The sequence below is a fragment of the Podarcis filfolensis genome, assembly GCF_964270895.1.
Source record: "Podarcis filfolensis genome assembly, chromosome: 12".
Taxonomy (NCBI): domain Eukaryota; kingdom Metazoa; phylum Chordata; class Lepidosauria; order Squamata; family Lacertidae; genus Podarcis; species Podarcis filfolensis.
The window spans coordinates 6,422,321-6,433,706 of record NC_139614.1 but is presented as its reverse complement, the minus strand read 5'-3'; the positions used below and the strand labels follow the sequence as shown (position 1 = coordinate 6,433,706).

The following is an 11,386-nucleotide window of genomic DNA, read 5'->3' as shown; positions in this document are numbered from 1 at the left end:
GCCAAGAGGCCCCGTGCGCCCATCTCTGTCGCCGCCCAGACCCGGCCCAAGCCTCGCCGGGGAGACGCGGGAGCGCGGCGTCACAACAAGGCCCGCCGCCGGGGCCTCCACGTCGCCCGGGGAGCCTCCCTCCCCGCCGCCCGGGGCCTTGCAGCGACGCCTAAAATGGAGGCCGCGGAAACAACCACCAACCGCCCCTCGCCGCCGGGAGAGCGCTCTTGCTCGGCGCGGCGGCGGCGGCGGCTCCTCCTTGCGCGGGGGCGCTGCGAGGCGGCGGCCGGAACAGACTGAGCGTGTGCGAGGAGGCGGGGAAGAAGGGGAGACCAAGAGGGAGGCAGGCAGGCCGACAACCCCCCCAAAAATAAAGCTTTGTTTGGGGCGCGCCCTCCGCGGTGGCCTTTCCAAGGCAGCCTCGCAGGCAGAAATCCGGCCGGGGAAGCTTCGCGGCGCTGGGGAGAAGGGAAGGAGCTGCGTCTCCGGGAGAGCTTTCGGGAAACGCCTAGGCCGGGGGGGGGGGGGCGGGCACCGAGAAAAGACACGCATACATCTCTTGGCACACGCGCCTGGATTTAAAATGATGGATAAAATACAATATCTGCATATTGAGGTGGTGCACAGTTCTGGTTTGACTTTATCATCAACAGTATTAAATTTGTATGCCGCCCTATACCCGCAGGTCTCAGGGTGGTCACAACATAAAAACACAAAATGCATAATAATAAGAAAACAAAAGCAACCCAATCGTTTTCCCCATCCCCGCGCGCCCAACACTTTTTGAAAGGATGCCTTAGATTACTGATCTCTCCCTCAACCGTAACTCGTTCACGGAATTCACTGCCACAAGATGCGGTGATGAACAATCGGTGACATGTCTCTCTAAAAGAGAATTGGCCAGAGTCGTGAAATAGGAGGGGTGAAGGTGTCAGTGGCAAGGAGCCATTACAGAGCTGAGCCTATCGAGTTTAGAGGTTCAGTATCACTGAATGCCGCCTTCTGGGACAAAGGTATCCCCCTTATTACCACCATGGAATCCTAACAGAGCTCTCCTTATGTTGTTTGTGATCTTATCTGCAGCTGCCATTTCTGTTTACCATTACAGTGGTTCCTCAGGTTACATATGCTTCAGGTTACATACGCTTCAGGTTACAGACTCCGCTAACCCAGAAATAGTACCTCAGGTTAAGAACTTTGCTTCAGGATGAGAACAGAAATCACATGGCGGAGGCGCAGCGGCAGCAGGAGGCCCCATTAGCTAAAGTGGTGCTTCAGGTTAAGAACAGTTTCAGGTTAAGTATGGACCTCCGGAACGAATTAAGTACTTAACCCGAGGTACCACTGTATTATAATAGAATTGGAAGGGACCCAAGGGTCATCTAGTCCAACCCCCTGCAATGCAGGAATCTCAGCTAAAGCATCCATGACAGATGGGCTGTGTGTACTAATTAATAATTTTATTATTTCTACCCTGCCCATCTGGCTGGGTTTCCCTAGCCACTCTGGGTGGCTTACAGAACATAAAAAATATAAAACATCACACATTTAAAATTTCCCGATACAGGGCTTCCTTCTAAAAATCAGATAGTTGTTTATTTCCTTGACATCTGATGGGAGGGCGTTCCACAGGGCAGGCACCACCACCGAGAAGGCCCTCTGCCTGATTCCCTGTAGCTTTGCTTCTCGCAATGAGGGAACCGCCAGAAGGCCCTCGGCGCTGGACCTCAGTGTCCAGGCAGAACGATGGGGGTGGAGACGCTCCTTCAGGTATACTGGGTCGAGGCCATCTAGGGCTTTAAAAGTCAGCACCAACACTTGGAATTGTGCTTGAAAATGTACTAGGAGCCAATGTAGGTCTTTCAGGACCGGTGTTATATGGTCTCGGCGGCCGCCCCCAGTCACCAGTCTAGCTGCCGCATTCTAGTTGTAGTTTCCGAGTCACCTTCAAAGGTATCCCCACGTAGATTGCATTGCAGTAGTCCAAGCTTACCTCAGTTTAAGACCAGCTATTGAGCCAATGTATTCCCCAGGCTGGGATGCTGGCTTGGGGCCAGAGGCACCCGGGTTCAATTTCTTGCTCAAGGAAGAAGCCCTGCACAAGCCTCTCTCTTGGCCCTGCCTGTCTCCTGCTGCGAGAAGGGAAGACAATAAAGCTATATTGCGACCTGCCTAGTCTAAATGCACATGGATTGCTGGTTTCATGAGCCTGTTTTGTTCCCAAGACAGTCCAGTTAATTGTGACCTGTGTGATGCCTTCATGATGACACACAAGAAGCAGCATTCAGGTGACCTAGTAAATAACTTGAGCCTTAGTCTGATGACACCAGGCAAGGAGAATTGCATGTGCGGTCTTTAAATGCACACCACAGGCAAGGAGAGGGTCACTAGATGGTGCTGTTGCTGTGCGTTGTTGAAGAATAAACACCCTTCAAATATGTGCTGCCAGGATGTGGGGAAGAAAGAATTTCCAGCGACTTAAAAATAGCAGCCAATGTTTTATCCATCCATGTGTAGCCACCCAAACCAGAGGTCTGGCAGTGGAGAAGAACTGATCTGTATCCCACCCAATCTCTCTCCCTGCTCTGTTACCGAATATAATACAGTAGTTTCTGGAAAACAGGACCTTATATTTGCTGTGCCTGTGTGTTCTTTGCCACCCTGCATGTTGTTGACGTGCACAGACTGAGCTGACCAGGGCTTGCATGTAGAACAGGATGGTGAATATATGCTACCCTAGGGACTCTGATTTCACCAGATGCTCCCCGTGCCTGGGTTGAAATCAGAGTGGGGGGCTGGCGGTAGGTTTTATGACTTTATGTCAGTATGTTTCTCTGACTTCCTGAACCCTGTTCCACCATTCTAAGTTGGGTCTTTACTCTCTGGACCACAGCATTATAAGTAGTAATTTCTGGACCTTAGATTTTATAGCGTGCTGGACTACAACTTAAAGAGTAGACTTGGTGCCATTGGGCAATTCATTCTCTCAGCCTCTCCCACCTCTCAGGGTAATTTTAAGGAAAAGAGGGAGAGCCATGCACACCACTACAAACTACTTGAAAGATGAAGTGGGATTAAAATGTTAATAGGAATTAATAATAATAATAATAATAATAATAATAATAATAATAATAATACATTTTATTTATACCCCACCCTCCGCAGCCAAGACCAGGCTCAGGGTGGCTAACACCAGGTAAAAAAACAATTGATTAAAATATAACTTAAAAACAAGTTTAAATACAACATTAAAATGCAGCCTCATTTCAGTAGAAACTCAAAAACTTTTTTTGCAGATGAAAACGTCATGTCTTCACCAAGGCGAACTATCCAGACTGGTCCTACATGTGCCAGAAAAAAGCCAGGGAAGTCCCCAAATAGGGGTTCCATCACAAAAGGAGAAAGGAAAAAGGAAAGAGGGGGAGGGGATCAACTTGATTCCAAGCCAGGTGGAACAACTCTGTCTTACAGGCCCTGCGGAAAGAAATCAGATTTTGCAGGACCCTGGTGTCATGAGCGTTCCACCAGGCCGGAGCCAGTGTTGAAAAGGCCCTGGCTCTGGTTGAGGCTAATCTGACTTCCTTAGGGCCTGGGACCTCTAGGATGTTGCCATTTATGGACCTTATGGTCCTCCGCGGGGCATAGCAGAAGAGGCGGTCCCGTAGGTACGAGGGTCCTAGGCTGAATAAAAGAATTCAGCACTACACAATAAAAAAACCTAGAAGATAAACATCATATGTAAGGAAGCTAGCAGTGTGGTTGTATAGATGTCTGGAAACCAAGCCTTGTGTGGAACGCTTGAAGGAGCTGGGTGTGTTTAGAGGAGACTGAGAGGAGATATGTTAGCCATCTTCAAATATCTAAAGGGCTGTCACAGGGGAGATAGAGGAAGCTTGTTTTCTCCTGCTCTGGAGGATAGGACTTGAACCAATGGCTTCAAGTTACAAGAAAGGAGATTACGAAAAAACTTTCTGACAGTAAGAGCTATTTGTCTCCCACAGGAGGTTGTGGACTCTCCTTTTTTGGAGGTCTTTGGAGGTCATTGTCATGGATGCTTCAGCTGAGATTCCTGCGTTGTCAGGTGTCACGATCCAGGGAGTGGGTGGCAAGAGTCCAGAACTGACACGCCGGGACCAGGGCATGGGCGGTGGCGCTGGTGGCAGTCCAACTGGCGAGTCCACAGTCAGAAGCAAGTCCAATGGAGGTCAGGGACTGCAGGATGCAGGAACACAGGAACCAAAGCTGGAACGGGAGAACGGGGGGTTGGAGTGGATGAACCTTGGGGTCCCTTCCAATTCTACACTTCTGTGATTCTATCTCTGAAGCACTGGTCGGGCCAAAGCCAACTTGATGGAGGAGAACTTCAGGGCAAGGGACAGCTAGCAAAGGGAAGCCAGCGTGGTGCAATGGTTTGAGTGCTGAATTAGGACCTGGGAGAGCAGGGTTCGAATCCCCACTCAGCCATGAAGCTCACTGGGTGTCAGGAGCTGGATTGAGGCGCAGGTCAGCAATAAAACAATAAGTCACCCGATGTCAGCGAAAGCCAAACAGCTCAGATCATAGCAACTGTTATGTACTGAAGTTCTCACCCTGGGCCAGCAGGGGGATACTGTAGATAGTTTTCACTCAGGTCCACATATGCAAATAAGGGATTGAAAGTGACATTCAGTGATTGGATAGTTACAGAAAGTGGTTACTGTTGCGTTGTAGTGGAGCTCTATATAAGCAGGCTGACTGAACCCTTCAGTTCAGTTCTGTTCTGGCCTGTGAATAAACAAGAGCTGTTTGAAGAATCACTGTGTCGTCTGATATGTTCACCCACAACTTAACAGCAACCCTTTGCAGTAAGTCTTGCCCCAATGAGGTAGGAGGAGGCCCAGTCCCATAATGTCAGTTGAATGACAAGGGAAAGTGGACTTGTGGCATTGTGTGACACCTGATTGTAGTGCTTCCTGCTTCCCCCCACCCTGGCCTCTTGTCTATGAAAGCTGATACTATGCCATAATGATGGATTCATCTTTGAAGGAACCACAGGGCCTCGTTTTTCATTTTTAGGCTTTGCTGCAGTTGGCCATGAGGACTGGAGGGTTGTGCCAAAAGACAACTTGCCCCAAATGCGTCCACACACCTTTCAAAATCCCAACAGAGAGCATCTTCTCAGTCAGTTAAAAAAACTAAGCAACGCACAAGCAATCGACGAACAAAAAGTGTGTTATATTTGGTACATAGACTTAACACTGAATAGGCTTTGCTGCCAAACGACTCTCTTCTTTCAACATGAAGTCCCACCGGAGATCAGGAATGAGGCAGACTGTCAGGGTTAGACCAGAGAAAAATGTGAATTTGTCTTATTTTCCATCTAGTCTGTAGATAAATAAAGAGCTGTGGTTAGAAGGGCAGGCCACGAGGGCAGCATTCATATGTATTAAATACAAACAGACATGTCTCCCTTCTTTTTTAAAGATAACTTGGCGTGATGATAAAATGTCTTTGGATGGGAGACAGGTTGACTCTTTGATTAAAAGATAGTACAGTTTGCAACCTGTACAGTAAAGGATTAGACGTAGGAAGCAAAGAAAGAAAGAGATAACTCTACAGTCAGCATTCAATGCTATTATTCCTTTATTCCATCTTAAAAAGCAAAGACATCACCTTGCCAACAAAGGTCCGTATAGTTAAAGCTATGGTTTTCCCAGTAGTGATGTATGGAAGTGAGAGCTGGACCATAAAGAAGGCTGATCGCCAAAGAATTGATGCTTTTGAATTATGGTGCTGGAGGAGACTCTTGAGAGTCCCATGGACTGCAAGAAGATCAAATGTATCCATTCTTAAGGAAATCAGCCCTGAGTGCTCACTGGAAGGACAGATCCTGAAGCTGAGGCTCCAATACTTTGGCTACCTCAAGAGAAGAGAAGACTCCCTGGAAAAGACCCTGATGCTGGGAAAGACTGAGGGCACAAGGAGAAGGGGACGACAGAAGACAAGGTGGTTGGACAGTGTCATAGAAGCTACCAGCATGAGTTTGACCAAACTGCGGGAGGCAGTGGAAGACAGGAGTGCCTGGCGTGCTCTGGTCCATGGGGTCACGAAGAGTCAGACACGACTAAATGACTAAACAAGAACAACAATTCCTTTTAAAGAATATGCAGTGAGATTACATGGTTTGAGGGAGGGAAAACACTACCACTTTCTCATCAAGTGGACAGTGGAATTTGCATCCAGAAGAAGCAACAAGGCTGAGTTAAGAGGATATTAGACTAAAGACATTTTGTTATTGAGACGTCTCCGAGATCCCAGAGTGATCCAGTATAGTATGATATGCCTATGTTTCTCCAGATTTTGCACTACAATTCCCTAGGAAAATGTTGGGTGACCTGGAATCCAGCAACATCTAGAAGGCCGCAATTTCCATTATTCCTGACCATTGACCATGCTGGCTTGAGCTGATGAGACAGTTTTCCTACACCAGCTGGAGGGCGACAAGTTCGCCATCCCTGGTATGATCGGTTGTAAGTATAACCCACTTTTCAATGTATGGCCCTAATGCCGTCCCAAACAGCTATAAAGCATATATATAAGGTTCAGTTTTTAAGGATCCTTTCAGTTCAGAAACTGGTTTATTGCTTTCAGCTGAGTTGGCTGGCCAAACCTGGACCACTAAAAACCAAACAGGCAGGGGACATTGACAGCGACCCCATAAAACTTGGGCACTGAATTACATATCATAGGGCTGCCATATGTCTAGACATTCTCAGGATTTCAAAGGTGGAATTGACTTCTGGCGCTTTATCCTGAATCTTAGGCAAGTCAATTGAAAAATCACTTTTTTGGTATTTTTGTCTTTGAAAAGCTCAGGAACAATTTTTGGGGTGTCCTGGTTTTTACATTTTGAAATGTGGCAACCCTAGTTTATATTGTTTGGTTTTCCCTTCATTTCCCTTCCATTCAGAAGCCATGGTGCAATTCCTTCCTGTTAAAATCCTTTTGAGTTATCCTCAAACCTTTTGGATCCAGCCCATCAACTGCATGGGGCTCTGCAACCCTTGCTTAAAGAAATAGCTACCAAGCTGTAGAAGAATGTAGGTGAATGTTTTTTTGGTCTGCTCCAGAGCTGGGCTCCATGTAATAGCAATTTCTGTGCAACAGGCCTTGGCTAAGACAAGAAGAATTTGTTGTCAAACATTTAAGAGAGTGTAAACAGTAGTCAAGCAGGAAAATGGGGACTTTCCTCCAGGTACATATTTAGCAAGCAACTTAGTGCTGGAAAACAACAAATGGGATTAAAAAAGAAAGCATGAAATATCACCGCACATGTTAAAAAGGCCACCCACACATACTGGCCTTTCTTCCCTCATTGGATTATCTGCGAATCAGGAAAGTTCAGGATGCCAGGGATGTGTCACAAGAGCCTGCCAGTCAGTAATCACACAGTTCAAAGATGGAGTTAACTCTTTATTAGCAAAAACATGATCTCCACCTACTTGCTTGAGTGTCAGGCCTAATGAGCAGAGCAGCTCATTCCTGGTTGTCTACCTCCATGAAAATCAGTTGCCGAGGCTAAAGGTCTTCACTTCCTCACAGCTGTTTAAGTTCCCTCCTCTCCAGAGCTTTTCATGCCTCTTCTGGATCTGGGAGACAAGGGGAGAGGGGAACTCATCACCTGTGACTCATGTCTTGGCCTCCCTCATCCCATTCTCCTGCTTCATCTTCTGCCTCTGATTCTGCACTGCTCTCTGCCACAGACTCTCCCCGCTCACTAAACCCTGTTACCTCCTTAGCTTCCGACACCGGCTCTCCCTAGTCTGCTCTGTCTTCTCCCTCTGACTGCTCACTGCTGCCCCACTAATACTCCCTGGGTGGTTCTCCCAGCTGGTTCCTCCCACCGTTCCTCTGGGTCCAACCAGTCCACAGGAGCATCTTACCTATAGAGGCTAGTGGCATGGGGTGCCAGGGAAATGGCAGAGGCTAGACGCAGAGCCTCCCAGCATCAGCTCGCTGCCCTCACCCACCGTCGCCATGCCACGCCGAAGCAGCGCCACACCCAGAGCCTCCATCTGCTGTGGCCAGCTGAGCCGGGAGCCACATCCAGCCTCTTCTTCTTCCCCGCCGGAGGAGCCACCCTCCAGCCACTGCCCGCCTCCTCCAGCCCCACCAGCAGCACTGTCCTCCCTAAAAAGCTCTGGGAAAGGGGGGGCGCCGGAGGGAGCTTTGCACCACAGCGCTGGATATACCGGTACTTAAGACAGCCCGCCAGTCCATGACAAGATGTCATGTGGATGTCCCATGGAAGGATAAAAAATAGAGACACGGGCATCTTCAAATCCTCCAGTTTAAGGATGAGCTCTGTATATCTGAAAGATAATTCTATGATTGCCAAAAGAGAAAAAGGGGGGGAAAACCACACCCTGTGTTGTCACTGTTTCTGCATGCAGCTGTAGGTACAAAAGCACAGGTTTTGGATTAGAGAAGTCCCTGCAGAACTAGACAGAACAGCAATTAAATGTGTACATTTAGCTTCTGCCATGCCACTTATGAAAAGTGTCTGGATCATTGCCATCTTGACACAATCAACGCTTGCTTAATTCAGTGCAAGACTCCCAAGGACAGAAATTAACACTGTTCTTACATGACAAACAAAGATTGCTCCGGAAACCATTTTTTTATCTTGGGAAATGATTCGCTTTTGCACGTGTTATCGGGAAGCAAGCGGCAAAGAGAAAATGGCTAAGTATCTACAGAATACAGTTTCTGAGACCAAATTGAAAAAAAGGGCCAGCCACTGGGATGCTCATTGTCAGTGATGGACAAAAAGAGAAACTAATGTTCCCTAATTTGTTGCTGAAAAATAAATACAATGTATTTATGACATTTCTGCCACCCCATAATATAAAGTACTCTAGGGCAGCTTGCCATAAATAAAACAGTACTCCAGTCCCACAACTAATCTTTCTTGTCCCCATCCCTTTCCCTCTAGCTGAGAAACAACAACCAAGTTAGCCCTGAAATCTCTCATCCTCTTAGAGCAAACCAACCCCCTCAGCTATTTCCACAAAGCCTGAGAAAACAGATCAGCCATGGAGTATGACCCCAAAAGGTCAACAAACCGTCTATTTCAGAGCTGAGCTATTTTGAAGTGTTTGGGAGGCAAATGTGGAACCTCGTAAGTTTAGTGTTTCAAACTATGCCTACTTTTGGACCGTGCAGTAAAGAAAGTAGTACGTCTTGCTTCTTCAGGTTTCTTAATTGCCATTCTACTTGATGACAAGCAGACTGAAATTCCTGCAATCCCTGCCCTGGCTGCTTTCGCAGGCTTCCTTTATCTGCACAAACATTTCCTGTTCTGCTTTCTCATCCTTCCCCAGAGCCCTGTAAGGGTTTCCTATCATCATTTTTCTCCCATTTCTTTCACTCGAGACCAAATTGTTCCTGCACTGTAACAAGTCTGGCTGTGACATTTGTTTACACGGTGTGCCCCACTTTAATGATCGCAAGCACATTTCTGCTTATTACCCTTGAGTTAATATCCTTTGGCTGCCTCCATTTAGCAATTGATATGCCAACATAGATGACAGCCTTGGGTGCTCCTTGACTAAATAATTTGTATAGATTACATGCAAGGCTTTTTTTTCTTCAGCTGGAGCTCACAGGAGCACAGCTCTGGCACCTCTCAGGTGGATGCCATTGCCATTCTAAGAGAACAAGGAGAAAGAAGTTCATGGTGAGGTCTGGCACCTCTTTTTTCTGGAAAAAAAAAATGCATAGAATACAAGTATGAGACCTGATCCCATCCAGTCCTTTGACACATGAAGATATTCTTCCTGCCTGCCCCATAGGGTCACCATCCACCCTCTACAATACAGGATGGTCCCATATTTCAATGTAAACTGCTCTTCTCCTTCTCCTTCTCCTTCTCCTTCTCCTTCCCCTTCCCCTTCCCCTTCCCCTTCCCCTTCCCCTTCTTCTTCTTTGGTGATCACTCATAGCTGAGTAAGATTGTCTTCCATAAACATGGTTTTAACAATGAGTCCGTAAGTGACTGTGGAGGCCAATTCTGGATCCACACGTCCTTCCACAGTGGGGACATTGGTTCCCGGGTGGGAGTTGATCATGGTGTGGATTTGCCAAGTGTGCCTTCCTCTTAGCACTTTTCTCCCTTGCGTCCTGAGTTCGAGTGTCTTCAAAGCCCATGACACCTTTGGTAAAGGCTGTTCTCCAACTGGAGCGCTCACAGGCCAGTGTTTCCCAGTTGTCAGTGTTTATACTACATTTTTTTAGATTTGCCTTGAGACAGTCTTTAAACCTCTTTTGTTGACCACCAGCATTACACTTTCCATTTTTAAGTTCGGAATAGAGTAGTTGCTTTGGAAGACGATCATCAGGCATCCGCACAACATCTCTCACTCACACAAACACCAAATGCCCACTGCGGCTTCTACAGGGAAGATATTGCTGGCTTGCCTGGAGAAAACTCTTCCTTCCTTCCTTCCTTTTTTTCTCCTCACTCCCTCTCCTCATCCCACCCCTAAGAAGGAGCAAACCAGGGCAAGCTTTTCAGGTTGTCGCTTCCAGTTCCCTGCAGCTTTGGCTGGGTGAAGGCAGCCATCTGCAGAGCTGTAGTCTGGGAGCGCTGGGCCCTGTCCCTCAGAGAACTTAAAGTTCTGAGTCCCTAGAAACAAGTGGTTTTGTGTCAGCGTAGCCCAGAAGCCCCAGTTCTGAACATAGTTAACTGCATGATATTTGAGGAGGGTAGGGAAGCAGCTCCCCACAAAGCTTGCCCCCCACCTAATATTTCAGAAATTTATTTCAGAAACTTAACATGTGGAACAAAGCTCACCCCTTCATCAGAATATGCTGGAAGCCTCAATGCGCTCTTCTGGAGGCTTCACCCGGGGCAAAAAAACCAGATAGCCCCCCCCCCCCAGCTATGTTAGGGTTGCTATGGGTCCAAATTTCCCAGCCATATCCAGAATACTGCAGTCAGAAGCAACGCCCAGGTGGAAATAGCTTTTTAAAATGTCTGGGGAAATCCGGACATATGGCAACCCATGTCGGTTTTGGCAATTTTCCTTAAAACTTCTTTGCCCAAAAAAGCCCAGCAATTTTTCTGTCTGGATTTTCACCATTTGAAATATGGCAATATGTTCCATTTGCTCCACAGGAAGCAGCTCTGAGATAGGTCCAACAGCCTTGCCATTAGATGTCTAACCACAACATGCCTAGTATTTATGTTTCATTCCTTTACAGAAATCCTCCATGGTCGTTGCTGAACAACAGACCAGTTGATGACCTTCAAGCCCTTTATCTCAAACTGCCACGCTGACATCGAAGTGGCAGATGTGAAGAAGGTTTATCTTTAGCTCCTTTCAAGGCTTAGGAGAAGCTGAAGATAAGCCCA

General features: G+C 47.3%; 1 protein-coding gene across 1 annotated transcript in view; it reads right to left on the bottom strand.

Moving 5' to 3' along the window:
- The window catches only part of HERPUD2 (HERPUD family member 2), a 20,851-nt gene extending 18,675 nt beyond the window's left edge, over positions 1-2,176 (bottom strand). The window contains exon 1 of the mRNA XM_083578196.1: positions 1,985-2,176. The gene's annotated coding sequence lies outside the window, so the exon portion shown is untranslated. The remainder of the gene's footprint in view (positions 1-1,984) is intronic.
- Between the last annotated feature and the right edge of the window lie 9,210 nt (positions 2,177-11,386).